The sequence below is a fragment of the Lampris incognitus genome, chromosome 2 (genome assembly GCF_029633865.1).
Source record: "Lampris incognitus isolate fLamInc1 chromosome 2, fLamInc1.hap2, whole genome shotgun sequence".
Lineage (NCBI taxonomy): Eukaryota > Metazoa > Chordata > Actinopteri > Lampriformes > Lampridae > Lampris > Lampris incognitus.
The window spans coordinates 20,860,408-20,887,417 of NC_079212.1; the positions used below are offsets into that span (position 1 = coordinate 20,860,408).

The window sequence follows — 27,010 nt, forward strand, 5'->3', positions numbered from 1 at the left end:
AAAGCAAGAGAGACAAGATTGAGATGGTTTGGACATGTGTGGAGGAGAGGTCCTGGGTATATTGAGAGAAGGGTGCTGAAGATGGAGCTGCCAAGCAAGAGGAAAAGAGGAAGGCCAATGAGGAGCTTTATGGATGTGGTGAGGGAGGACATGCAGGTGGTTGGCATGACAAAGGAAGATGCAGAGGACAAGAAGCGATTGAAACAGATCTGGTGACCCTTAACGGAAGCAGCCAAAAGTAGTCATGTAATTACTTTATTAATGAACAGCAGTGTCATTGATCATTCTGCATTTGTTTGGCCTTGCACCTCCTGTCATATATCACTGTGGTTTGCGCTCCTCTGTTGTTGCTGTGAGCTGTGATCCTCTACTCTGCCATTCACCTGTCTATTACCTCAACAGCGTTGAGCTGTTGACATCAGAAGCCATGCAAGGTCAAGCCTAGTGTGCATCACCTGGCAGCCTGGTGCAGGAAGCTGCACACACACACACACAGGTAAATTTAGTGTCAAAAACGAAAAAGCGTCAATAATCTGGAAATGTCCAGCACAGTAGGAGCTGGTGGCTTAAAACAACAGTATATGAGACTGCTGCTGTCAGTATAGTCAATAAAGGCTACATCCTGTTGTACTCACGGTCCCATTCCTCACTGCAAACAACCAGCATCCCATGTGTTGGATGAGTATGTGTACATACATGCAGACCCACTGTGTAGACTGCAACAAAGCAGTAAACAGCAAATCCGTCATTCAAATATGCCGCCTGTAGTATGGACTGATACAAAATAGTGTTTTACTATTTGGATGTATTTTGAGTATATTTAGAATTTGGCTGTCTCTGCTTTTAGCCAAGCAAAGGGACTAGTACATATCACCCCTATTTTAGCATCTCTTCACCAGTTGCCCGTCATTTTCTGAATTGTTTTTAAGATTTTTTTTTTATCACTTTTAGGGCTTTGCCTGGATTAACACCAATTTACTTGTCTGGACTCTTGAACACCTATAAACCAGCTTGAGACCCTTTGGCAAGGCCCACTTCGCAATACAGGGTTCCGGGTTGAAGGTGTCAAGGCCCCTGCAAGCTTTGGAATGATTTGCCTGAGAAACAAGCTGGTAAAATCGGTACCCTCTTTCAAATCAAATCTTAAAATGTAGATTTTATTTATTTATTTATTTTGCTAAGGCCGTTCCCCTTTTTAATAACTATTTCTTGTTGCCTTATATGTCATTTATTTGTTATTCTCGCGCCATGGCCAAGACTGTATTTGCATGATCGAAAGAAAAGGGGTGTGGTTAGTTGTTATCAGACTGTGGGTCAGTAGGGGAGGTAACATTAAACTCTATTTGCATGTGAGAAGCGGACTTGTCTGTGGACAAAGCACCCGGAGAGGCTTCCGGGGCTGCACGCCCGTGACACGGGCTCAACCAGCAGGTGCGCAATGTTAACAGATGTATTACCGGAAATGCAGAGATTAACTTTCTTGCACAGAAAAGTTGAATTATTTTTGCGACAGTGTTCATTGAAAGGAAGTCATAGCTTTCAAACTGTAACTTAAAAAAAAGAAGTTTGTTTAAGTGTGCTATTACTCTAACGTTTGTACATAATCTAGCACGTGAGGACACGTGATCAATTTAGGTTAGATTACTCACGGTGGTGATTTGCCCAATTCATAAAAGCCTTCATTTTAGGTTTATAGAGCATGCGTCATTATTTTCTGCCCATTAAGTTACGTAAATTTCTCTAAACTTAATAAACTCATCAATCTTCTTTCAATGAACATATTTTATCAGAAGGGTTGGCTAATGATAGGAAGTGCGTTCCCCTGATTAAGTATAACAAACTAGCAGCTATCTGTAGCTGGTATGCTTGCCGATCATTGAAGCAGATTTCACAAAATGTTAAGTTCCATCCAAATCTTACGAAGGAAAAAAAATGGCTGTTTTACCCTTTTTATCATAAAGTGTTTACTTTTTCCCCTTTAAATTAAGCTCTCTAGTGCAGTTACCAAGTATAACCACTAGATGTCTGTCTTGCCTTCATTTCTTCACAGTCCATGGCAGTAGTCTTGCGCTGTATGGTAGCCTATCGGATTTAAAATACCTGCATTTCAATAGCTTTATGGTGGAGTTCAAATAATACGTGATGCATATTTAGTTAATATTTGGCTTATTAGCTGTCTCTTTTTGTGAGGTGAGGCAGTGATGAAAAAGTTATATTTTTGTCATCGTGTATTGGTGTGCACAAGTAAATGCAACAGACATGTAACACAGACAGGAGTGTGACATCCTTTTTTGTTTTTCTTTTTTCCCCCAGAAAAAAAACCCTTTTTAAACAGTTTATTATATTGGTTTTAACGGTTTATGAAAACCGTTAAAACCAATATAATCTCTCATCTGTCATGTCTCCAAGGACAAAGCAGATAAATGTGCACCTATATATAATATGCAAATATCTATCTATCTATCTATCTATCTATCTATCTATCTATCTATCTATCTATCTATCTATCTATTTATTTATTTATTCTCACTAAGCGAATTCAGTCCAGGAATGACATGTCTGAGTGTCTCTCTTTCAGGGCCTGGACGGTTGGTTTCAATGTTAATGGCTGATATCCTGGTGTTGATTAATACATAAATATTACATCAGTCCACTTCTTCTTTTGCACACTTGTACACTCCAAGATATTTTACTACAGCCAGGAACAGATGAGATTTTTTTGTTACAGCAGTGGAGTTCCTTTGCCTGGTGGTTTAGCTGGATTTCATATGCAATCCTATACATTGCTATTTTCATTTTCTGCCTGGCCGGTCAAATGGTCCATTGCATGCTCATTTCAAATGGTCCACATAGCCAGACCAAAGAAAAAGAAAAAGCTTGCAATTCAAACAGGCAGTTGTAAACCAATATTGCAGCAATCCAGCGCTAGGTTTAGTATTCGTTTGACAAAAGTAGAGCACGTCTTTCACCATATTTCATTGTAAAGAAGAAATATGCACTTAACACCAAAGTGATCATTAAAGGAGCGAAGAGTTGACATTAAAGAGAGAAACTCCCATGCAGTAATATGCAGATTATTTCTCTCTTGTGGTTTCAAGGCCATAGTACCTGTAAATCATTGTAGATGTTCCACATTAGAGAGTTTCTTCTAAACAACAAATACTTCTTGTGCACAACAGCGGTTTGAAATGCTGCAGGAGACAAAAAAACAAAACAAAAAAAAACAAAAAACGTGAGGATATCGACCTATAAACGTCCCATCCGAGGTCACTGTTTCAGCCTGCCATTTTTCTTTCAATTTATTTAGGCTGTTAATGATAGGCTATCAGATTCCTATCTCTCTTTCCTGTTCTCTCCCCTCTCATGCTCCCTGGTGTTGCCTGAAGGAGAGTTTTGGCCAGCATCTGGAGGCAGGCTGTTGAATAGGCTCTATTCTTAGAGAGCCCTGTGCTCCAGTGAGCACTCTCAGGGCATGAGCGCCCAGCATGGCCGTCCCTCAGGAGGAGGCAGCGCTGCTAGCGGGGGCAGGGGAAGAGGGAGACGATGAGACGAATGCGGCAAGAGAGCGGCATCGACGCAGTTTTGAATTTCATTTCGGGGCCACACACGCTCCCAGGCTTGACATGCCACAATCTGTTTCAGAAGCTTCTTATTTACTTCCTTCCTTCCTTCCTTCCTTCCTTCCTTCCTTCCTTCCTTCCTTCCTTCCTTCCTTCTTTCCTTCCTTAATTCCTTCATCCCCTCTGTCTTTCATTCTCTCCCTCTGCCTCTTTATCTCCCTCTCTTTCTCTAAAGGGTACAACCTTGGGGACGTTGTGTAAATGAAATGGTGGCGGTGCTGAGTTTGGGTGGGGGAGACAGTTTTATATGAAGGAGGAGTGGCGAGGGGACTTGGGGGTCCTCTATTTCGTGGGACTTGTGCAGGAGACGGTTGATGAATATAGGTGGCCGTCAGGCCTTGTAACAGAATAATAAAGACAGAGCCAGGCCTCTTCTCCACGGGGGCGGGGTGGGGTTGGGGACGCTGGGGGGGGGGCCTGGTGGGGGAGGAGGTTTGGTGGCTCTCGGTGGCAGGCAACTTGGGTTAATGTGGCAGCAGAGCAGCTGAGGAGGTCTATTTTCAGCAGGTTTCGGAGGATGCTTGCAGACAACTGGGGTCTTACGCCTACCCCCCCCCCCCAGCCACCAAACGATTCCCCGGTGCCTGCTCCGGCCACATGTCGTTTCCGTAGCCGCAGAGAGAGAGAGAGCGGCTTTACTGCTCCTTCAACATGCCTCTTAATCAATTTCACAGTGAACAGTGAACTTTAAAAGACACTTCAATCTACTAGCTTTTTAATGGCTTGTACCCTACGTACATGTAGCTGCTATGTGAACATATATCTAAACTGACAGAAAAAGAGGAAACTGTCCTCAGTAGATGCAGTGTCTGTGTCCTTTATCCATGTGTATCACTGGACTAAATACATGGGTCTTTTCTAGGCGTTTAAGCCTGTCATTCATTAGCAAAGTCTCTTGAGTAGCCTCTGTTGATGCCATTATTTGACTTACTCGACTTATCCCGCTGCGTTTGCTTTGAGGACTTTCCTGCCTTCTCCCCTATTGATTGTGTGTGGCTGTGAATCTGGGACGTGTCATGTCTGGGCTTGCTGTTTGCTGTTCAGATGCTGGATCAATGCGTTCGCGTCTGCGTCGGGGAAGCTGCAGCCAGGGCCGGAGCTCATCGGTGGTGGGTAATGAGATTGTAAGTGTCTGGCAGAGAAAGGGACGGGTAATGAAATGAGGGAGCTGAGCCTGTCAGAGAAAGTCTATGACTGACGGACACCTGCATTACTGCACGCACACACGCACACACGCGCGCGCACACACACACACACACACACACACACACACACACACAGCCCCTTCTGCGTTTGTAATTCTGACCCTTCTCGCTGCAATACTCTGCATTTGCATGCATGCATGCGTGTGTGTGTGTGTGTGTGTGCGCTGTATAAATATCTGCATGTTTGTCTCTGTATCAGTATGTGTCCATCTGTGTGTGTTGGTGTGTGGTTATATAGTTTTGTTTGGATGCAATACTTTCATAGACTTGCCCTGTTTAGGTCCTGTGGGCTTCCAGCTCTGCCGCTGTACTAGACTGAGACCTTGGCATGACCACACAACGCCGGTACGTTGCAGCAGGAAAGGCGTGTCCAGCTCCCACACTTCCTACTCTGCTGATAGGTCTTATCTGAGAAGGCAGAAAAATAGGGTAATGCTGCCCTACAGTGCCCTTTTATTTGATGCATGTTCCTGTGAGATAGCGCTCGGCCAAGTTCTAGGAATGGGTCGTGGTTTGCCAAAGTACAATTTGTACACGGGTCTCTACAAGGAGGCCAACATTCGGGCTCTGTGAGGTCAGTTCCTCCCTCCGCAAAAAGAGCATTTCACCCTGTTCACCCTGTCATTCTCTGAGTCCCCATCTTTCTGGCCATGCTCGTGAATCCTCATCATGGTGCGTAGACCCTGTATGTATCCCATTGTGATTTGATTTGGAGAGCAGAAATGGCAGATTAGCCCTAAATCCGCCCAAGTAGATTATCCACTCATCTCTAAAGCTCATGCATTGAGGGCTGCTCATAATTGCCGCTCGTGGTTGAGGGGGTTGGAGTGCCCTGCTTACCCATGACCAGGAGAACAGGAGAGCAGGACCGATCTGCTCCCACAAAGCCATCCGGGCCTGCTTATTAAAAGTGCTGTTGACCTGCGTTTTCCCCCCTATGCGCCTCTTCCTATTGTGTTCCATCTGATTGATGTTGACTGGGGTCACCTAAGCCCATGCAGGGGATCACGGCACGGTACACAGGGGGCTAAACGTTTACATGCATTTATTTGACTTTACCCAGGGGCCCGGTGGCTGGGGCTCATTCAGTTGCACAGTGGACTTGCCAACAAGGCTGTATGTTGTGTTTTGGGTTTTTTTTCCATCCCAGGTTTGAAGGTCAGCTTAGTTAGTTTAAATACTGTGAGTGGGTGGACCTTTACCTTAGGTGACGGCTCCACAGTGCGAGTTGTGACGCTGCACAAGGCTCTTGGCATCTCATCTCATCTCATCTTCAGCCGCTTTTCCGGGGTGGGGTTGCGGTGGCAGCAAGCTAAGTAGGGCACTCCAGACGTCCCTCTCCCCAGCAACGCCCTCCAGCTCCTCCTGGGGGAATTCCAAGGCGTTCCCAGGCCAGATTGGACATGTAGTCCCTCCAGCAAGTTCTGGGTCTACCCCGGGGCCTCCTCCCACTTGGCCGTGCCCGGTAAACCTCCAAAGGAAGGCGCCCAGGAGGCATCCTAATCAGATGCCCGAACCACCTCAACTGGCTCCTTTTAATGCGAAGGAGCAGCGGCTCTACTCCGAGTTCCCTCCAGATGTCCAAGCCCCTCACCCTATCCCTAAGGCTGAGCCCAGACACCCTACGGAGGAAACTCATTTCAGCCGCTTCAGGCTCTTGACATGAGAGGGCTAATGAACGAGTAGGACACTGATGTTGCTTCTCTGTTGACATACTGAGTTTACAGCCATGAACAAGAAATAATAATAATAATGATGATAATAATAATAATAATAACTTTATTTAAATAACACTTTTCAAAACAGAGTTACAAGATGCTGTACGTACATAGGTAAATGGACTACATTTGCATAGAGCTTTACTAGTCTACCAATCACTCAAAGTGCTTTACAGTGCATGCCTCACAGTCACTCATTCACTTGACTTGACTTGACATTCGCACACTGGTGGCGGAGGCCACCGTGCAAGGCGCCAACCTGCTCATCAGGAGCAGTTAGGAGTCCAGTGTTTTGCTCAAGGACACTTCAACACGATCCCCGGCTTCTCCAGAGAGCCGGGGACCGAACCAGCAATCTTCTGTTACTAGACAACCTGCTCTACCTCCTGAGCCATGCCGCCCACACTAGGTCCATACGTGTCTTCGGTTTCTGTGTGCGCACTATTTATAGTTATCACCATAGGTAGAGAAATCAGGATGCTTTTAGTGGGGGGCGGAAAATGTAACACCACACATCAGCAGAGCCGCAACAATGCTACTGACATGGCTACTCATGGCTATTGTATAGAGCGGATTGTCTAGTAACCAGAAGGTTGCTGGTTCGATCTCCGGCTCCTCTAGAGAGTGTGTCGAAGTGTCCTTGAGCAAGACACTGAACCCCTAACTGCTCCCGATGAGCAGGTTGGTTCCTTGTATGGCAGCCTCCACCATCAGTGTATGAATGTGTGTGTATGAATGTGTGTATGAAAGTGTGTGTAAAGGTGTAAGAAAGTTTGTGTGAATGTGTGTGGGAGAATGTGGGTGTGAATGTGTGTATGTGTGTGTGTGTGTGTGTTAATGTGTGTATGAAAGTGTGTATGAATGTGTGTCTGAAAGTGTGTAAATGTGTAATTATGTGTGTGTGAATATGTGTGTGAACGTGTGTGTGTGTCTGTGAATGTGTGTATGAAAGTATGTATGAATGTGTGAATTTGTATATGCATGTTTGTGAGTGTGTGTGTGAATATGTGTGTGTGTGTGAATGGGTGAATGTGAGGCATACACTGTAAAGCACTATGAGTGGCTGGTAGACGAGAGAAGTGCTATATATAAATGCAGTCCATCTTATTGATCAGTCAGTTGTCACTACTGAGGGGTATAGTAGTTTTGTAGTTAAGTTTAATGTATTTGTGGTTACCTCTAGTTCCTGTTAGAATTTCTGAGCAACATTTTCAAAAGACGCTAACGTTATAAAGTTTCGACGGTAGATGGTGATGCGGATTGCTGTTTGTGTTGAAATCTACTGGGGGAATCCTCTTCACATGATGTACTGGGAGAGGTTCGTGTTCTCAGTGTGTGTCACATATTTGTCGTTGTTGCGCTGATGTGGTGTTTTCGGTGGGAGTAACGGGGCCTGAGACAGTTCGGCAGACAGCCCTCCTGGCCGCTGCAGAACAGAAACCGTGTCTCAGCACTGTTTTAATTCACCAAATGATTAAACGGCCGGCCATTGATCCGCGTGGTAAACATTCATCGCCTTTAACAGATTGTTCCACTCTGTTTAGATCACTCTTTCACCCCGCATCTCTCTCTCTCTCTCTCTCTCTCTCTCTCTCTCTCTCTCTCTCTCTCTCTCTCTCTCTCTCTCTCTCTCTCTTTCCTCTTTCTTTCTCTATTTCCTTCAGCTTGTGAAGGCATTATGCACTGGAATGTGGCCGTGTGTGTGTGTGTGTGTGTGTGTGTGTGTGTGTGTGTGTGTGTGTGTGGTGCATGTATGTCTAAAATGAATGTTAGCAGGCGGGTGGGGGTGGAGTAGCTGATTGGGAGTTGGCGAATGTGAACAGAATGTAGTTGAGACGGAGAGAAGAATAGGAGCGAGAGAGCAGACAGTGTAGTAAGGCATAGAAATGAAGGATTGTCTGCTAGCTCTCTCACCCATTAACCAGACAGCGCCATTGTTGGGCTCACTTCCCACTGGCACACTGTTGCTGTGACTGACAGCCCGACAAGCCGACTCTGTAGGTCTTCCACATGGTGGGCTGCTGAATGGTTGATGCAAAACGTCACTGCTTTGCAAAAAAACAAAACAAAAAACGCTTACTACAACTCTTTATGTTGCAAAAAAAAGGGGTAGGAACCTGCACTCTACTTCACACGTTGGTAAACTCTTTCTGTTTTGCAGCCCCGGGGGGGGGGGGCAAAGCAAACTGTGAGTGCTGTTTTGTAAGGCATTCAAGTGATTACAAACGCAATCGATTTCCTTTTTCATTGATTTTGAAGTGGTTGCATGTTCTGAGTAATTCTAATGAATTGTCTCAGGGAGTCGCACAGTTTCAGTGGATTCCATTTTTTGGGAGCACACCGGTCCTCCTCTGTCACCTCCTCCTCGCCGAGGAGGGATTCTCCCCTGTCTCTGGTAATGAGTTTATGCGTATGCGCTCACATGCTCATGTCTCCGTGTGTGCGCTGGCATAAATGACAGGCTGGTGGGAACAGCACTATTTATTTGGGATAAGTTTTGGCACCCCCACCCCCGAGAGTCCCTCTTAAGAACCCCCCCCCCCACACACACACACACACCTCCCCACCGTGCCGCCGCCTTGTGTGCCTCCATACACACCCACTGTGCACCACCAAGGTGGCGGTGGGGAACGCCGGGCCAGGGACAGGCGAGTGTGTGGTACATCTCTCTCAAGCCGGCGAGGGCCGTCTCCTGGAATTTCAGAGCCGAAGCAGGAGGCAGAGAGGAGGCTGATCAGGGAACAATGGCCGAGGGACATCTGTCATGCGTGGCTGCACTCCCCTTTGCTTACAATAGGGCCAGGGGACCAGCCAGTGGTGGCTTTCTTCTCTCTCCCCTCCTTTCCGGGGACACTTCTGCCACTTACAATGGGTCTTTTGTCCCCTCCCCGCTTTTTGCCAACATTTAACCCTTCCAGCCTCCTCCTTTTTCTGCCTCTTCTTTCTGTCTCTGCCAGAAAACAAAACGTGGCTGAGACTGCGTCTATTCATTCGCCTCCCTCCGCTTCTGTTTTTCATTATGACTTTTGGCTCCATCCCTGGCTGTGCTGCGTTGTTTGTATGACTGTGTAGAAGCTCGCTTTAGATGTTGTGTGTCCGTGTGTGAGATCTTGAGCAAGGGAGAGAGAGAATAGAATAGAATAATATGAGGCAAAGCTTCACACCCAACGCTTACTCGGCACCTCCACATATCTGATTTCACCACATCTGAGTCCTACAGATGCAGCACAACATGGGAATAGCCTCTGGCACTGGAACCCCATCCCCGACTCAATCTGCTCCTTCACCTCAATAGTATCCTCTTCTCTCTGCTCCCATTGTTTGTGAGCCAGCCGGTGAAGTTTCCAGGAAGCCAGAGTACTGACCGTTGATGCAACGCAAATCACCTCCCCTGCCTGATACCTGCCAGCATATTGAGCGGCCTGTGCATATGAATGGCAGGCCTCTGTAGACACTTAGGTTCACCGCCATCGATTATCACACCCAGATCTGTTCATGATGTTAGGGCCACGGCTCTGTGTACTGGCTAGGATGTAATTACACTCGGGTCCTTGGAGCTGTCTCTTTCTTAGTGTTTTCAACACTTGCCGCCCTGATGTAAATTGCAAATTGATTTTTTCCCCGGACTCCTGTTCTTAAGGACTTAAGGGGTTCAAGCTGGTCTGCGATTGATTGGAGTCAGATTGCAATTTATTATTGCTGTCAGCAACAAGACTTTTCAAGGGGAAACTTGGCGGATCCCTTCTATTCAACACAGACCATCATTCCTCACAGCACCATCTTGACAAAGCAAAATCCACCTGTTTTATGAGGACTAACATCTCTTCCGGTTTTCCCCCCTACAGTACCCACTGAAACATCTCTAGTGTACCGCTGGTCTGAGGACAACTTCTGTGATTGACCGTGGCTGGTCCTTAAAGGTTGCCTGCAGGGTTGGAAGTTCAACTCACCTGCCCACTCGAGGTGAGTTGAGTGCTTTTAGAGGATGGATGCGTTCAGGAAAAAAAAAGAAAAAAAAACAGTACTTGCCCATTTGGTGAGGGGCAAATCTGTGTACATAAAACGGATGAGCCAGCTGAACAAAATCTGTCAGCTAATCAGAACTCCTCGACCAGGCAACACTCTGGTAGGTGGGTCTTATCCAGCACATCCACAAAACATGGATGCTATCGATCCATGACCTGCTTAAACACAGGCGACAGCTGCGCAGAGCTATCTAGATAAACTAACTTTATGATCACTACAATGTGTTGGGGTTTGTTTTGGTTTTTTTATTTGCAAATATTTCACAACCGCTTCAACCAAAGAAAGAAAAAACGATGACGTAAAAAAGTGTGAGAGTGTTTTGGAGAGCTGGAGGATCAGACCGGGACAGGATATCCAGAAACCAGTTTACAAAGTGATGCTCAGCCATTTGATGTTTGCTTTCTGGTGTTTAAACTCGAAAACTGCATTACATAGTATACTAGGCTAGTAATAGTTTATCTGGGCTAGTAAAATGGGAACATTAACCCGGCCGGCTTGTGGCCACATTTTCACCCCTGGTCGCCAGGTTGGGAGCAGAGGGCTTGAGAGTAAAGATTCCTCAACCTCTGGAGCAGATCTAATTTACAGCCCCCAATGATGGGGATCGTACTCCCATTCTCAGCCCGGCCAGGCACCATAATAGACTGACTGGCAAGCTGGGCTGCTGTGTCCTGTCCTGCCAGCTAATTGCTGCCAGCTGCCGAAGGCTCGGGGAAACAAAGGGCCGCTTGAAAAGGTGACCTGTTGATTGGAGTGGCCGCCTGTGTTCTTCTAATGGGGTTGTGTATCGCGGGAGAGGGGGCATCTGTGTATAGCACCGACTCACACACACGTCCCGTGGGCCATGCACACTGTAGCAACGCCGGCCCATCCGCGTGTTTAGAAACAGAGAGAGTCAAACTGAAAGAGTGGCAGGTTGTACGTGTCTGTTTGTAATGTGTGTGCTCGCAAAAGAAGATTGGAGCGACACAGGTCAGTTGTATAGGACTAGAATAATGAGAGCTGGTCGGTGTGCTTTTCCTCCCAGTCGTCTTAGTGTTGCGATCCCCACCTTGACACGCGCTTTTGCAGTCAAGCTGGACGTGTATTTTCCGGTCGTTTCATCGGAGGCAGATCATATTAAAACTCACACGGTTTAGTGAAAGCGGCTACATGCACCGGGGGAACCGTGTTATCTTGACACTCAATCTTTTCACGGCTGCACATACCTTTCAACCCCCCCCTCCTGACTTAACTAGCTCTGAGTGGAGGAGGGGGTGGAGGGGGGTGGGGGCGTCAGGAACAAAGAGGCCGAGCGTATGTTTCATGTAAGTGGCTGAGTCAGAGCATGTGGTGATGTAGGAGCACGTCTTGTTGGAGATAACATTCTTGTCTTTTCCCTGTCAGCATAAATATTTAAGTCAACCTGTCAGTGGTGCTCCTCCCTGTGTTCCCATTCTCAGGAAGGGAGAAAACAAGGAAGAGGGAGAGAGAGAGAGAGAGAGAGAGAGAGAGAGGTTGGGTGGGGTGTGGGGTCATGATGGGTGTCTGTCAGCCGTGCTCTGCTCTGCGGCTATAACCAGCACCACTGACATACACAGAGGTTGTGCAGGGGCGTTTATGTGCGCATGCCTGCTCGTGTGTGTGTGTTTGTGTGTGTGCGCATGTGTCTTTGTGTGTGTGTGCATGTGTGTGTGTGTGTATGTGTCTAACACTTCTCAGAGCTATCTGTCTGATGAAACAGCCCTCCAGGCGTGCTGTTATGACAGCTCTCTCTCCACCATGAGACACCTCATCTGGGGCGTGTTCTGACAGGGCGGCCGCTTGGAATAGCTCTGATGAGAGGCAAGCTCAGACCTCCATCACTCTTCCAATACTCGCTCTCTCTCTCTCTCTCTCTCTCTCTCTCTCTCTCTCTCACTCTCTCTCTCACTCTCTCCCTCACTTTGTCTTTCATTCCTTGCTGTGTGGGCTTGCTTGTGTGTTCAAAGTTTGATGTCTGGTGAGTGGGTTTGTATAGGGAAAATTTCACTGTAGACAGTACCACAATGAAAATTGCATTGCTTTTATACAGCATTGATGTTTGTATGTATGCTAATATACAGATATCAATGCGGTTATTATGGCACTGATTAAAAATGGTTTAGGCCTGCATGCATCTTTATTTGATTATGTATTTGCGATAAGGCTTGGGACAGAATGGAGTGCCGTAGTTGTAAACACAGTAGAAGTAGTTTTTTTGGCCATTGATATGTTGCATGGATGCAGGGGTGACATGTTGGCCCATAGTCATCAGAGAGACTGCTAAAACTGGAAGTTACTTAAAAGCACCAGATGAATCTTTTAAACCTTTCTTTTTGTCTAAAGAGATGAGACCTTTACTTCCTTTGCCTCCTCATATTTAGTCAGGATACCTCTGCAGAAGAAAAAAAAACCCTGAAGAAGAGGAACTACCAAAACAGAAATCGAGCAGCCTCAACATGCATCCAGGAAATGAGAAGGAATAGAAGTGCATGTCAACCACTGAGCAAAGCTGCTGCCGCAAAGGCAAAGAAACGAAAAACTGACCGTAACATAGAACGAAGAGAACAGAAGGATGAGGGAGTAGATAGAGGAAGTCCTGACTGATGCTCAACAACGCTTAGAAATTGTTCCTTGATTTCAGCCGCAGGTATCCTCAAGACCATATCCTGGGCAGGAAAATCATGGAAATGTCTAAACAAATCGATACTGCATTTAGTGAGAAATATTGTGGAAGGGCAAATAAAATCATACTTGCCCTGTGAGACACACACTTATCTATATGATGCAAATTTTCATGTTGTATCTCTTCTCATCTCATCTCATCTCATCTTCAGCCGCTTTTCCGGGGTTGGGTCGTGGTGGCAGAAAGCTAAGAAGGGCACTCCAGACGTCCCTCTCCCCAACAACGCCCTCCAGCTCCTCCTGGGGGATCTCAAGGCGTTCTCGGGCCAGATTGGACATGTAGTCCCTCCAGCAAGTTCTGGGTCTACCCCAGGGTCTCCTCGCAGTTGGCCGTGCCTGGTAAACCTCCAAAGGAAGGCACCCAGGAGGCATCCTAATCAGATGCCCGAACCATCTCAACTGGCTCCTTTCAATGTGAAGGAGCAGCGGCTCTATTCCGAGCTCCTCACCCTATCTCTAAGGCTGAGCCCAGACACCCAATGGAAGAAACTAATTTCAGCTGCTCGTATCCGCGATCTTACCCTTTTGGTCATGACCCAAAGCTCATGATCATAGGTGAGGATTGGAACGAAGATTGACTGGTAAATTGAGAGCTTTGCCTTCTGGCTCAGCTCCTTCTTCGCCACAACGGTCCAGTACAAGTCCGCATTTCTGCTGATGATGCTGCACCAATCCGTCTGTCAATCTCCCACTCCATCCTACCCTCACTCGTGAACAAGACCCCGAGATACTTGAACTCCTTCACTTGGGGCAGCAACTCATCCCCAACTAGGAGGGAGCAATCCACCATTTTCCGGTAGAGAACCATGGCGTCAGACTTGGAGGTGCTGACTCTCATCCCGGCCATTTCACATGGCTGGGATGAGACTCTCATCCCGGCCATTGTTGTATCATCTAAACTGTGAATCTGTTAATGATGAACAGCTTTTTTTTTATCTTCCAGTCATTATACACGGGCATAGGATTGGTTAAAGGCTATATTTAGATTTTGTTGAGCACTATAAAACCAACATAGAATAGTGTCACATACCCACTGGATCTGATCTCTCATCGCCCTGATTCTTTGGACCCCATCCCAGTCTAGTTGTGAGAGCTCTTCCTCACTGAGAGCAGCTCCTCTTCATCACCGCCCCTAACTCTGACTCCATGATGCCAACCGCGGGATGTGGATGGCTAAAGGAACACCGGACTGATTTCTAAATGAAGATTACACATTGTTGCACGAATATTAGTCTTGACAAATGCACTAGGCAAACGTTGCAAATTTCTGTCTTTTGAGTACTGTCTCTATTCAGAAGTTTAATACACGTTTTGGACATGAAATTAATTAACAGTAACACAAAGTATGCTTATATACGTTCTTTGCACAATAAACAGGTAGCTGGCATTAGCCGGCTATATGATCACTAACTTTTTATGATATTACCTTGGCTGAAAACATCTCGTTGTTAGCCATACCACAAATTGCCTGACGTTTAGCTAACAAGGAAAAAGTATTTTCCTCAAACACTTGATGACGTCAGTCGAACACGAGTGAGTAAGGTTTTATGGCCGTTTCACTTGGTCACATTTAATTCGATAATTGCTGGTGTAGCTGAGTCAATATGTTGTTCATGTTATCTTTATTTTATATATATATATATATATATATATATATATATATATACACACACTCACTGGCCACTTTGTTAGGTACACCTTGCTAGTACTGGGTTGGACCCCCTTTTGCCTTCAGAACAGCCTTAATCCTTCGTGGCATAGATTCAACAAGGTACTGGAAACATTCCTCAGAGAGTTTGGTCCATATTGACATGATAGCATCACGCAGTTGCTGCAGATTTGTTGGCTGCACATCCACGATGCGAATCTCCCGGTCCACCACATCCCAAAGGTGCTCTATTGGATTGAGATCTGGTGACTGTGGAGGCCATTTGAGTACAGTGAACTCCTTGTCATGTTCAAGAAACCAGTCTGAGATGATTCGAGCTTTATGACATGGCGCGTTATCCCGCTGGAAGTAGCCATCAGAAGATGGGAACACTGTGGTCATAAAGGGATGGACATGGTCAGCAACAATACTCAGGTAGGCTGTGGCGTTGACATGATGCTCAATTGGTACTAAGGGGCCCAAAGTGTGCCAAGAAAATATCCCCCACACCATTACACCACCACCACCAGCCTGAACCGTTGATACAAGGCAGGATGGATCCATGCTTTCATGTTGTTGACGCCAAATTCTGACCCTACCATCCGAATGTCGCAGCAGAAATCGAGACTCATCAGACCAGGCAACGTTTTTCCAATCTTCTATTGTCCAATTTTGGTGAGCCTGTGTGAATTGCAGCCTCAGTTTCCTGTTCTTAGCTGACAGGAGTGGCACCCGGTGTGGTCTTCTGCTGCTGTAGCCCATCTGCCTCAAGGTTCGACGTGTTGTGCGTTCAGAGATGCTCTTCTGCATACCTGCATACCTCGGTTGTAATGAGTTACTAATTTGAGTTACTGTTGCCTTTCTATCAGCTCGAACCAGTCTGGCCATTCTCCTCTGACCTCTGGCATCAACAAGGCATTTTCGCCCACAGAACTGCCGCTCACTGGATATTTTCTCTTTTTCGGACCATTCTCTGTAAACCCTAGAGATGGTTGTGCGTGAAAATCCCAGTAGATCAGCAGTTTCTGAAATACTCAGACCAGCCCGTCTGGCACCAACAACCATGCCACGTTCAAAGTCACTTAAATCACCTTTCTTCCCCATTCTGATGCTCGGTTTGAACTGCAGCAGATCGTCTTGACCATGTCTACATGCCTAAATGCATTGAGTTGCTGCCATGTGATTGGCTGATTAGAAATTTGCGTTAACGAGCATTTGGACAGGTGTGCCTAATAAAGGGATTGGTGGCCGGTGAGTGTGTGTATATATATATATATATATATATATATATATATATACACTACCGTTCAAAAGTTTGGGATCACCCAAACAATTTTGTGTTTTCCATGAAAAGTCACACTTATTCACCACCATATGTTGTGAAATGAATAGAAAATAGAGTCAAGACATTGACAAGGTTAGAAATAATGATTTGTATTTGAAATAAGATTTTTTTTACATCAAACTTTGCTTTCGTCAAAGAATCCTCCATTTGCAGCAATTACAGCATTGCAGACCTTTGGCATTCTAGCTGTTAATTTGTTGAGGTAATCTGGAGAAATTGCACCCCACGCTTCCAGAAGCAGCTCCCACAAGTTGGATTGGTTGGATGGGCACTTCTTGCGTACCATACGGTCAAGCTGCTCCCACAACAGCTCAATGGGGTTCAGATCTGGTGACTGCGCTGGCCACTCCATTACCGATAGAATACCAGCTGCCTGCTTCTGCTCTAAATAGTTCTTGCACAATTTGGAGGTGTGTTTAGGGTCATTGTCCTGTTGTAGGATGAAATTGGCTCCAATCAAGCGCTGTCCACTGGGTATGGCATGGCGTTGCAAAATGGAGTGATAGCCTTCCTTATTCAGAATCCCTTTTACCCTGTACAAATCTCCCACCTTACCAGCACCAAAGCAACCCCAGACCATCACATTACCTCCACCATGCTTAACAGATGGCGTCAGGCATTCTTCCAGCATCTTTTCATTTGTTCTGCGTCTCACAAACGTTCTTCTTTGTGATCCAAACACCTCAAACTTGGATTCATCTGTCCACAACACTTTTTTCCAGTCTGCCTCTGTCCAATGTCTGTGTTCTTTTGCCCATCTTAATCTTTTTCTTTTATTGGTCAGTCTCAGATATGGCTTTTTCTTTGCCACTCTGCCCTGAAGCCCAGAATCCCGCAGCCGCCTCTTCACTGTAGATGTTGACACTGGTGTTTTGCGGGTACTATTTAATGAAGATGCCAGTTGGGGACCTGTGAGGCATCTGTTTCTCAAACTAGAGACTCTAATGTACTTATCTTCTTGCTCAGTTGTGCAACGCGGCCTCCCACTTCTTTTTCTACTCTGGTTAGAGCCTGTTTGTGCTGTCCTCTGAAGGGAGTAGTACACACCGGTGTAGGAAATCTTCAATTTCTTAGCAATTTCTCGCATGGAATAGCCTTCATTTCTAAGAACAAGAATAGACTGTCGAGTTTCAGATGAAAGTTCTCTTTTTCTGGCCATTTTGAGCGTTTAATTGACCCCACAAATGTGATGCTCCAGAAACTCAATCTGCTCAAAGGAAGGTCAGTTTTGTAGCTTCTGTAACGAGCTAAACTGTTTTCGGATGTGTGAACATGATTGCACAAGGGTTTTCTAATCATCAATTAGCCTTTTGAGCCAATGAGCAAACACATTGTACCATTAGAACACTGGAGTGATAGTTGCTTGAAATGGGCCTCTATACACCTATGTAGATATTGCACCAAAAACCAGACATTTGCAGCTAGAATAGTCATTTACCACATTAGCAATGTATAGAGTGTATTTCTTTAAAGTTAAGACTAGTTTAAAGTTATCTTCATTGAACAGTACAGTGCTTTTCCTTCAAAAATATGGACATTTCAATGTGATCCCAAACTTTTGAACGGTAGTGTATATATATATACACACACACACACACACACACACACACCCCACCTTGGTGAGAATTCTCAAAACCTGTGTAATTTTTTTTTTGTTTTCTTTTTTTGTTTTTGTTTTAGAGATACTTTATTAATCTAGGAGGGGAAATTCTTTCTCTGCATTTATAGTCTGCATATCACCAACCTTATGTTTAATGATTCCGGTTTAGCTGTTGTAGCAAGGGGGACTTTAATTACTGACACACAAGAGACGCAGGAGTGACACGTCTTAGATTGGTGAATGAGAGACAGCCTGCCGTGCTACTTTCTTTAGAATAAATGGGCAGATCCTGATGGGTATGTCTGGTGTTCTTCAGTCTTTGAGCAACCATCTTACAGCTGCTACGATGGCGTGACAATCCGACAACAAAACAGAAGAGGAACATCACCAGTCATGAATAATGCCGCCTTCAAAATATTGCCAAATATGGCTTTGTAAATAACTTATGAAGCTATGTATGGCGCATGTTAGGCTTCAAGGATGTGTTTTGGTGAGACATTTTTGAAAGTGGACAAAACGGCATGTTTACCTGGAAAACATATTGGGTATTGTGGCTCTGAAGCAGTGTTGTAGTCGAATCACTAAACCTCGAGTCCGAGTCAAGTCTCAAGTCCCCAGTGTTCGAGTCTGAGTCCCCAAAGAAAAGTCCGAGTCGAGTCCGAGTCAAGTCCCCATTTCCTGAGTCCGAGTTCAAGTCATCAAGGTTGAGTCTGAGTCGAGTTCCAAGATGGTCTCCACTGCTCCACTCTGGCACCGTAAAAAAGCTGACATACAAATAAAAAAGGTCTACATTAAACACGTGCCTGCCCTTGCACGAAATTGAATAATGTTACGGTATTAATATAGCTATTAATATCTTATGCCAAATTATTAGGGCCTATTACAAAAAACTAACAAAAACAAAAAAAACCAGTCTATTAATTAACAAGTCCGAGTCATCTCCAACTTCTGAGTCTGAATGCAGTCAATGCTCGAGTCCAAGGCCAAGTCATCAGTGCTCAAGTCCAAGTCAAGTCACGAGTCCTGAAAATCAGGACTCGAGTCGGACTCAAGTCCGAGTCCTAGACTCGAGTACTACAACACTGCTCTGAAGTGCAAAACGCAAAAACAAAAAACGATTGGCCCTGAGGTGCAGATGCAACATAGAAGAACACTGTTTTGCACTTCTGGACTACTACTACTACTACGCACCGATCTACAGGCCAGTGGCCACTCTTTCAGGGATGAGGATGTGCACATCCTTGATAGGGAGGAACGATAGTTTGGACGGGGAGTCATAGAGGCCATCTATGTTAAGAGGGAATGACCATCCCTGAACCGGGGAGTAAGAGTACAACTGTCGTCATCTTACAATGCTGTGATTGCAACTATTCTCCATCCCCCTGTGAATTGTACACTTGGCCATTGAAACTCTAGTTAATGGGCACACCCATATTTGACCATGAAACTGGTAGTTGGTTTTGGTCATTATATATCCGTCACCATTTCACAATGCTGTGATTGCAACAATCCCTAATCCTCTGTGAATAGTACACATGATTAATGGGCACACCTATTTTTTCATATGAAACCTTGTCGTTGGGTGCAGTCGTTAGGTACTGTATTGTTTGTAAGGGCGGGGATACCTGCAGTCAGTTTAGACGGAAGATGTCACTTAGTTGAGTGATAAAATGTATCTGTCAATAAACGTTGTATCCAGATGGACTGATTCAACCTTCTTTGATTTTCTCACCTGGATTATTGAGTATGCATCAAGACATTCTGGGCTACCGGTTTTTGTTTTTGTATGTTACATCTGCACCTCAGGGCTGCTCATTTTTGTATGTTTGCGTTTTACATCTCAGGGCTGCTCCTTTTTGTTTTTGCATTTCCTTTTTGTATTTGCGTTTTGCACTTCAGGGCTGCATGTTTTTATTTTTGTAAGCTGCATCTGCACAGCAGGACCACTCCTTTTTGTTTTTGAATGTTGCATCTGCAGCTCAGGGCCGGAAGTTTTTGTATAAGAATCCCTGCACGGCTTCGCCAGGTTACACAGGCTAATTGAGTGAACTAGAACTGGTCACCACCCCTATTCCAAATACGTTGCTATTGTTGGAATACGGTCTGAGGATGTCATCTGGTTTTTTTCTTTTTTCAGGTGCAATGTCACTTTATAGAAAAAGTTCTTGACACATTTTATGATACTTGACAAGAAACCAGATTTTCCCAGTTTTACTTTTGGGTTCTTGATGCATGGTCTCGGCCTTTCTTTTACTATTTCTATATTCAGGCTTACTGGGTCACAGCATAAAAGCAAACTCGAGTGCCACAATTCCAGTTTCATACAAAAGAAACATTGTCGGTGACATAATCTATGCTGTGAATATGGTGTCATAGTGAAAGATCGCGCAAGAAAGTGTGATAATGATAATACAGATTGAGCATTGTTTTTTCTTTTTCTTTTTTGCTGTACTTGGTGAGAATACTCTGATCAAACGTTCATATCATGGCATAATTACGTGATTAAAGAAAAACATCAAAACAAAGGATAATTTTGTGGGTGAAATACAATAAATTGTGTGGCATTGCATACATATATTGTATAATATTATGTACTTGTATTGGTGGGAAACCACAAGCAGAAAAAAGGGCCACCACACTCGGTAGCGCTAGCCACTGTGAGGAAGTCACAGTCCTATGGTAATGATGGACAGTGTTACGGTTAGATAAGGGGACCAGCGCAGTAAAGATGTCCTTGACTTGGCTTTGGTCTGACCACGGTTAAAAAACCCACCAGCACCATCTGTGACAGCCCCAGAAGCAATTATCCCCTATCACATCCCCGCTGACCATCTATATTAAACCCTGCCCACAACACCTGAGATTGACCCATGCTCCCACCTCTCCTGCCATAATCTTGCCTGTCCGCTGGTCCCCCTTGTGTCAGTGCTACATGGCTCGGCCAATAGTATGGGGGCTGGTTCAGGGTCAACCTGCCCTGTTTTGCACATAGCCAGGCATACATACTACTGTTGCTGGTGCTGGTGCTGGTGCCGCCACTGCTCTAGACTCCAGTCATCGCTATGGCTGTCATAAAGGGTCCGATAGCTGAACATGACCATAAGCCATACTATTACAGTCAGAGGTGGGGGTTGTAAAAGCAGCATCATGAGCTTGTCCCTGAAATGGCAAGTGAAGGTCATTGGCCCAGCCTGAGGGAGGGAGGGAGGGGAAGGGGGACTCCAGCTGTGGTCCCACTACCCCCCCCTCCCCGAACCCCTTCTAAAACCATGAAAATTAATTTTTCTCTCCCTCTTTAGAATTGGTTTAAATCCTTGTAAATGTATGTTGTGATATCAAGCCGTTATCAGAATTAAGGCTCAAAAACATTATTTCATTCTGTACCCGTGACCCACTCCTATGCCGCTCACCTCTGCCTACGCCACACAACACGGGTCTTTTCTTATTCATTCAAATCTATTCCACATTTGTCATAGTGCTTGGCCTTTCATTTTCCTTGACCCCTGCGGTGGTTATGAGCTTGCTCTATACAGTTTTATTACTGCCATAGAGTAAAGGTGAGATTAAGGACAGCAAACAGGCATGGGCAGGGAGAAAACGCTTTGCAGTGTTTTACTTTTGGAGAGATGGACCAAGTGGAAGTGATGGCAAGCGAAATCATTAGACCATGTCATTACAGGACGTTATGGACCTTTGAGATAGAGCTCGCGGGGTTTTTATGTCTTAAAGAAGTGATTCCCAGCAGAGGACTGCTACAAAAATCTCATAGGAGCAGGCGGTTTTTTTGTTTGTTTTGTTTTTTTTGTTTGTTGTTTTTTTTTTTTGCTGCGGGCGGGAGTGGGTCCCCTAGCATTAACCAGAATTGTCTGTACTAAAATTGTCCCTAATTGCGAATGTGTGTGTGTGTCGGCCCTGTGATGGTCTGGCGGCCCGTCCAGGGTGTCTTCCCGCCTGCCGCCCAATGACTGCTGGGATAGGCTCCAGCATCGCCGCGACCCTGAGTAAAGATAAGCGGTTTGGATAATGGATTGATGGATAGATAACCGGAAGAATGGAGTGAACAAATGAAGTTGAAAATAAGATCAAAGCAGGTCGTTAGAATACAAAAGTAAAGCAAGGCAAATCTGACACTTGAAAAAAAATTCTCAGTTGTTACTGACAGAAATGGAAACGAACTGGACTGTGTTAGTTAGTTGCGACAAATGTGCAAAAGTATTGATCTGCAACGGGCACAAATCTGGCACCTGTGGGTTGAGGCGGCATGGTGGCGCAGTGGTTAGTGCTGTCGCCTCACAGCAAGAAGGTGCTAGGTTTGAACCCCGGGGTTGTCCAACCTTGGGAGGGTCATCCCAGGTCCTTCTGTGTGGAGTTTGCATGTTCTCTCCGTGTCAGCGTGGGTTTTCTCCGGGTGCTCCGGTTTCCCCCACCATCAAAAAGACATGCATGTTAGGGTTAGTGCTCCTGTCTGGGCCCCTGACGGAGGCATTGAGGCATGGCAAGACGAACTGGAGTTGGTCCCCTCCAGCCTACTCCATTCTTCCTGGTCACAGTAAGCTCTCCTTCAAAGATAAAGCACTTCTGCCTACACATATTAAGTAAGATACTACCGAGAAATGTGTCGCACTTTGCTGTAGAGACATTCAGCTGTATGACTTTGTCTCGACGCTGGGAAACGCATTGTTGACATAGAATAGAATAGAATAGAATAGAAAGCCTTTATTGCCATAAAAAGAAATGGGGAGCGCTACTCCTGATCAGTGCATTAAAAGACATGGAAATGAAACAAAATAAAGCAACCTCAGCAAAACAAACAACCACAGCCAACAACACATATTCTAAAGTATTAAGTGGAATAAATAAATACAATGTAATTTTGCCCTAGAATACGTGTTGCCTACTTATTGCACTACGAATAACTAAATTATTGCACTCATATGAATGCAATGATGCACTAGAACATAATTTCGCTATCTTTTTACTGACAGGTATGCATCTCTTTATTTATACTACACAGTAAAATAATGTGTTTTCCTTGTAGGACAGGAGAAATCAGTGGAATTGTATTGTGCATGCGTGAATGGTGAGAATGCCTGTGGGTGCAGGCGGGAGTTGACACGACCTAGGGCTGGGCAATATATCATTATTATATCGATATTGTGATATGAGACTAGATATCATCTGGGATTTTGGATATCATAATATCGTGATATGGCATAAGTCTTGTCTTTTCCTGGTTTTAAAGGCTGCATTACAGTAAAGTGATGTAATTTTCTGAACTTACAAGACTGTTCTAGCTGTTCTATTATTTGCCTTTACCCACTTATTACATAGGCATTACTGATGATTACTTATCAAAAATCTGATTGTGTAAATGTTTTTGAAAGCACCAATAGTCATTCCCACAATATCGTCACAGTATCAATATCGAGGTATTCGGTCCAAAAATATTGTGATATTTGATTTTGTCCATGTTGCCCTACCCTGACACACACATTGCGGGTGCGGGTGGTAATGGTCAGAAATCCAGTGGGAGTGGGATTAAGAAAACAGTCGCCAGGAAGGGCTCTAATTCCCAGCCATATGCCATTACAGTCCAAGAGTACACAGACTTTAATTCTCACCAAACTCTACACTGATTAACGCACCTTAAACCAGAGAGAAACCAGTTGGTGAAATCAGCCAGTGGGTGGATTGGTTGGAATGAAAACCTGTGTATTGTGGGGCCTGGGTGACACACGCCTGGGAACCAGTGTCTCACAGCATGCTGCAAAGTCTCACAGCCAGAGAGATGCTCATTCCTTCACATGGCAGCAAGAGGCTTTACCGTCAGATGGAAAGATTAATGTATGCACAGCCACTCTTGGTGCAGTGCCCTCAGCAAAGAAAATGAACAGACCTTCAAGGTGCAGAGGGCCACATAGACTGAACACAGTTGTGAAGATGTCAAAATGAAAGGCAGAAAAATGGCACTGACAAAGAGCAGGGCAGCCATGGCTCAATGAGAATCTGAACTGAGGGAGATGGAATTGCTTTGCATCCAGGCTTGTGCGCACAGCTGGGGTATGACACACATCGATTGTGTGAAGTGTTTTTTTCCTTAGGTGCCGAACAATGCCCAAGGCTGCTGCTTCCTTGTGTCATGGCCTTGTGGTGATAGCTGCAACATAGAAAAAGTCCATCTTTGCAATAAGAGCTTTCTAGTAATGCAGAAACAGATGGAATAGGAGGTGACAATGTCCGTCCATAAACAGAACATGCTATCTTGTGTTGTTTCTTCGTGTCACAATAAAGCCACAGAACAGTCCATTCATCAATTTGGGTTTAAATGAGTTAAATATGGAGGACAGGACTTAAAAGCCCCCTGTCTCCCAGCGCATGTTCTCCTCTGTGAGGGGGGCCATTAAGCTATCAAGGATGTGGCCTGTGAAAAAAATTGAACACTGTCCAGAACTGGTGAATTCCTCCATGGTGGGGGAGGACAGGGGGGTTAGCAGAGGTTTTGTAGTTAGGTGTGTGTGTGTGTGTGTGTGTGTGTGTGTGTGTGTGTGTGTGTGTGTGTGTGTGTGTGGGGTTAGCAGAGGTTTTGTAGTTAGAGGCCGTGCAGAGATGATGATGATGGACAGACATGCCCCCCCCTCACAACCCCACCCCCCACCCCCTGTGTATCAAAGCAGCAGGAATGTAAAGCTGGCTGACGGACATTTAAAGTAGGGCCGGGGTTAGGGGAAGGCTGCACTGCAGCACACAATTCCCGAAAGGAGCGCTAAACCCAAAAATATAGACACGCGATAGCACCTTCTCAAAAAGAGTGTACATCCCACCAACGGGTTTCCAAAAAAAACCCAAACCTCATTGTTCAGTTACACTGTGACTTCATCTGGCATTAGATAAGACGCTGACATGTTCTACCAGACCAGAGCATGTAGAAAAGCATGTGGAAGAGACTCTTTTTGGAGAGGTACCACCACATGTAAAGCGGGGCTCTGGTCTGATCCGATCTGATCTGATCTGATCTGATGTAGCGTAGAGGGGTGATTAAACAGCTAAACACTGCAGACAACACTTTGGGTAGTCGGGCCATAGCATCAGCCATATAGCTGGAAACCAGACTTGCACACTTCACAAAAAAACAGCCTTACTGAGAAAAGAAAAAACAGAAAGCTGTGGCGAGCGGTCACAGATGTTTTGTAACGGGAGAATGTTTTGTCATATGAGCATTTGTTATGGTTTGATAAATGCCCTCTTTTTGTGTTTTTTGCACAAAAAAAAAAGCACAACAAACCACCACAATGTCAATAAATCCTTTAACCTTGTCAGATCCCCTGCAAAATTCAAATCCCATATCTGTTTAGCTGGAGAGAACCCCCGGTGGTAAATGATGCTTCCCACTTAACCTGTGTGATGATCTATGGGCGCAGGTATCTGTGTCTCACCGGTGTTTTGTGGTTGATATGTATGGAAACATCCGAGAGCCGCACTGCTTAACTGACCAGAGCAGCACTCCATCACCCTGTTCGGGGTCATGGGCTAGCTAGCGTCGTTGTGCCTCCGCACCATTTTTATTTCCTTCTAACAGACAAAAGACTAGCTCTTTCTGTGAGCGTTCAATTACAGTGAGAGAGACCCACATTGTAACGCCGTAATAGTGTTCCCCTACGATCTGATTCACAACCCCGCGCACACACGACCCTCAGACAAATGCACCTGTACCCACGCACTCCAAGAACACACACTTGCAGAATATATTAGTACTGTCTGTGGTCGGCCGTTACGGCTATGCCGAGAGCTTTTACAGTAACAGTCCAATCATGGATATCCATCCTCTTTCTGCTTGGTCCATTTGCTTTTACTTAATGCTCCAACTATTCCCTTATGCTTACAAACCAACACAAGTCTCTCCCCCTCCCCCCCTCTCTCCCTCACCCCCCCTCTCCCTCTCCCTCTCCAGGCTGAGTGGCTCCTTGCCCCATTCTGTTCCACCTCCCTGCCGAACATGTAAGCTGCTTCTCACCACTGGCGGCAGGATCATTAACCCACCGGAAATTTTGGCTGTTGTTTCTTTAGCTTTTTTTCCCCTCTTGGCTTGGAACAAAGGCAGAAACATTCAATAGTTATTGATTTGGAGACATACAACTTTTACTGGAGATCCCATTTAATCACAAAAGCTGATTTATTGTAGGCCCTCTGACAATCCCATTAAATTGCTGTCTAGCTAATCAAGTCCATTCTTTTTGTTGGAGGACTAATCTTTTATAGGGCCAGCAGAACAAATCCCTCCAGTAACAGGATTGGAAGCGAACCAGGAGGCACCAGCCTGCCTGTCCTGATCGTAAATGAAAAATAACTTCAAATAAAGAAAAATAATTGTCCTTAGTTTGTTACGCCCCTCCTAAACCAAAGTGCATTTTGTCTTCAGTGGAGAACAAAGCAAAAACATCAGGCATCCTCAGCTTCCGTTGGGTGTAATGGACATTATTTTGTGTGTACACCGTTTACTTTTTTTTTTCCTACAGTAACATCCCATGTAAAAACTGTGTCACAGCAGTCAGTTTTAATGCTACACTTTTATTTCTGGTTCAAATAGCTAACACCATGTCCTGAAAATATATGGAGAACACTGTGATATGTATGTAGAACTTGCTGAGCTTTTCTTTCAGAAAATTTGTGCAACTCGTCGTGTTCATTGTTGATCTCCACCGTCTTTGTTTTAGACATTTTTGGATAATTCCGCACTTCAGCAGCCCTGTCATCATGCGCTCTGTTGCAGCATTTGTTTACAAGCGGGTTGAGCTCGCCAAGTGTGTTTTTACGCTTGGCCTAAATTCTATTAGCATCCTGATAACACGTTGTACACAAAGGGTGGGTGGTGTGACAAGCCCGGCTAAATAGACAACATTTCTGAACTGGAAGGTCTGCTTGTGCAACTGTCACATGAGACAATTTGAGCATTGAGATGATAATGAGTATTTTATTAGCAAATTGAATGACTTGGAAAATACATTCATTTAGCTCCAGGTTTTAATGTACTATGCTTGTATTTCATTTGTGTGCATGGTATGTGGCTTATGTGTTAATAGTTCAAGTTTAAATGAATAGACCAAAGCCACGGAAGACCTCAGACTGTCTCACAATGAAATTCTTCTATTAAACCTTTGTGCCATAT

The 27,010-nt window shown here is 45.1% G+C and overlaps 1 long non-coding RNA gene across 1 annotated transcript; it reads left to right on the top strand.

Annotated features, from left to right (window-relative positions):
* Positions 1–1,356: 1,356 nt before the first annotated feature.
* On the top strand, positions 1,357–25,891 carry LOC130108149 (uncharacterized). Its single transcript, XR_008809857.1, has 3 exons — positions 1,357–1,431; positions 10,389–10,506; positions 25,796–25,891. It is a non-coding gene; the product is annotated as an uncharacterized LOC130108149 (long non-coding RNA).
* The last annotated feature ends 1,119 nt before the right edge of the window (positions 25,892–27,010 follow it).